This window comes from Carcharhinus amblyrhynchos, chromosome 11 (genome assembly GCF_965287045.1).
Source record: "Carcharhinus amblyrhynchos chromosome 11, sCarAmb.v2.hapA, whole genome shotgun sequence".
NCBI classification, from domain to species: domain Eukaryota; kingdom Metazoa; phylum Chordata; class Chondrichthyes; order Carcharhiniformes; family Carcharhinidae; genus Carcharhinus; species Carcharhinus amblyrhynchos.
The window spans coordinates 31,440,589-31,443,520 of NC_137334.1; the positions used below are offsets into that span (position 1 = coordinate 31,440,589).

General features: G+C 41.2%; 1 pseudogene; it reads left to right on the forward strand.

Moving 5' to 3' along the window:
- The first annotated feature begins 961 nt into the window (after positions 1–961).
- LOC145349807 (small ribosomal subunit protein uS17 pseudogene) lies at positions 962–1,640 on the forward strand (annotated as a pseudogene).
- Positions 1,641–2,932: the final 1,292 nt, after the last annotated feature.

A 2,932-nucleotide genomic window follows, 5' to 3' on the forward strand; every position in this document is an offset into this window, starting at 1 on the left:
GAGCACGGGGGACAATGGGTAATTGTCTGCGTCATACACTGGCTTTTCACATCCAGACCCTGTGGTTTTATTCTACTCAAACTGATGATATGAAAAGCTTTTAGATTGAGGTGTTTTAGTTAGAGGAGGTCAATGTCTTTGATCTGGCTGCTGGCTTTTACACCATTAAAACTGGTTCCTTTATCTTGAGAACAACATGAAACCAAATTTTGACGGTTTTGCAATTCTGCCTCTAGTGGAGAAGGAGTTGATTGGATGACCTTAGAGCAGAGAGTTTCTCTGACAGTCTGAACAAATACTTGTCTTTGCTTCAAGTACGCACAGCTTCTTCCTGTGTTTACACCATGACTAACTGCTCCATATTAACTGTCTGATAACCTTGTAACACACACACTTGGAAACAATGAGCTACATTCTCCTCTCTACAATAATGTTAAACAAAGTAGATCTGTGTATAACGTGTTGGGAATTGATTTTTTTCCCCAACTGTCAGCCACAATGAATCCTGGCAAATTTAATTTTTGGATTGCTCTCAGCTGTATGAGACCATTACCACTAGAATAAGTCTAATACAAAATAAAAAAGCTGATTAAAGATCTCTGTGAGCAATTAGCTTTTGTATAAAACACTCAGAGATGAGGCTTGAGACATTTTCTCCCCAAAGACCATGAGAAGACTGAACTTCCAAGCGGCCATTTTCAGTGCTGGAAAAAGGCCAGTGAAAGCCTTCTGGAACTAATTTTTTTCTGAATCGTGTTTATTAAATAGGTCCAATGTATGAGATGTCATTTTGCATTTGGCTTTTATTTTTAAATAAAGCTTTCTATAAAAATATTATATCATTAAAAATGCTATCATTAACAGCTAAACATTAAAAACTTGGAGAATATTGTAGTTGAAAACAGCCACATAATGTGGTGCTAACTATAGTGTTTAATTGGTCAATGATTGAGAGTGTGATATGGCAGACAACCAGACTGAGAGAGTTTACCATTAACAGCTTACCATCTTCCTGAACAAGAAGCAGGCACTTATGGGTGAAGGCAGCAAGGAAAAGCTACTATTGTAATATAGGCCTGGGCTTCAAGTCTCCACTTCTGCACTGTAGGGTTCTATGGTCTATATATGAAAGGTGATCAAAGAAGTATCCATTCACCAGCAGTGTCAGTCTGGGGACAGATCTTGACGGTGTTGTGACTAAAATGCAGCGAGTGGATCATTGTTATTCACAGACACTATACTGGAGTCGGTGAGTTCATTTGGCTGGATGGTAGGTTAGTGAAGCAGAGCAACAGCACAGGTTCAATTCCTCTACTGGCTGAGGTTATTCATGAAAGCCCGCCCTCTCAACCTTGCCTGAGGTGTGGTGATTCTGAGGTTAAATCACCACCAGTCACTTTCCCCTTTGAGGTTTTCTGGGACTATGGCGACTTTACCTTTATTTGCATTACATCAGGAAGTACAACCATTTTGAGAAGGAACTAGAACACATCTGTCCACATATCACCCTTTTTTAGGGATGTACAGAATGGGCAGAGTGTGGCTGTGGGGAGTTTCAGGTTCTCAGTAAGACTGTGTGTTTCAATATCCTCAAGGTTACTAAAGCCCTAGGAGCTAAGAAACGGTTCCAGAAATGTTGAATATAATTGTAAAGTAAATCAGCCACAATAAATCCTGTGAACAGACAGAAAAAACATGCCTGCCTGAAAGTCGGGGTTTAGGACACAATTTTGGATTTACTTGCTGATGACCATAATTTGAATTTGCGTGGAGGTGCAGAAACAGAAATCTCCAGGTTCGGCACTCAAGTGCCAATTAGACAATTGTTGTAGAGCATGGGATTTTCAGAACCACTTCTGCTGAATGTGTGTCAACTGTGGCTCAGTTGTCAACACTCATGCACTAAATCAATAGGTTGTAGGTTCAAGTCTCATTCAAGGACTTCAGTGTAAAAATCTAGGCTGGTGCTGCATTCTTAGAAATGCTGTATTTTGGATAAGATGTTACACACGGAAGCTCTGCCTACTTTCTCGTGAACATAAAAATCCCAAAACACTATTTCAAAGAAGAGGTGGAGTTATCGGTCCTGGCCAATATTCACCCCTCGATCAACATCATGAAAATCAGATTATATAATCGATGTTACACCACTATTTGTGGGAGCTACTGAGTGCACATTGGGTGCAGTGTTTCCTACTTTGCAACAGTGACTACACTTCAAAAATATTTTGTTGACTAAATCTTTTTGGAATATCCTGAGGTTGTGAAAGGCACTTTGTCAATGTAATTTTTTTTCTTTCTGTGGAGTCCTCTGGCTGACACAGTGGCAAATAGGATTGATCAGGGACTAAGGGAGAGGCCACATGCACACTGGGATCCTGGTGGGAAAGGTCCAGGGGAGGAGAGAAGTCCTGCACCCAGGGACAAAATAGATCCATGACCACCTTGGAAGTTCAAAGGAGGCATTCCACCTTCTTGCCCAACACCAGTATGCGTAGCTGAAGCTGCCGATCTTCCAGATTGGCATTGGGCTCCCCTTGCTATAGGTAAAATACCAGCAGCAATGGAATGAGGCCCTTGTGACTATTAATTAGCAACATAAAGGCTGCAATAATCCAAGGATGGGCAGAGTGCTAGACACCTCTTCTAACCCCATAAACATTCAGACAGGCTAAGGCTGGTGGGTAAGCAGTGGGAAGGCCATCTGCTGGATTTTACATTCTCCCCAATTTCAAACTTACTGGTGAGGAAGCATAAAATCCAGCCCAAAGTATCTAAGAACTTTAAGAAGGTATAGACCAGCTGGGCCTTTGAATTTGCTCCACCACTCAAAGATTCTGGCTGATCTTTTGCCTCAACTTCATTTTGCCACCCATATCCCATGATTCCCTAAAAAAAGGATGAAATTTTAGCACTAGTTCCCACAATACCT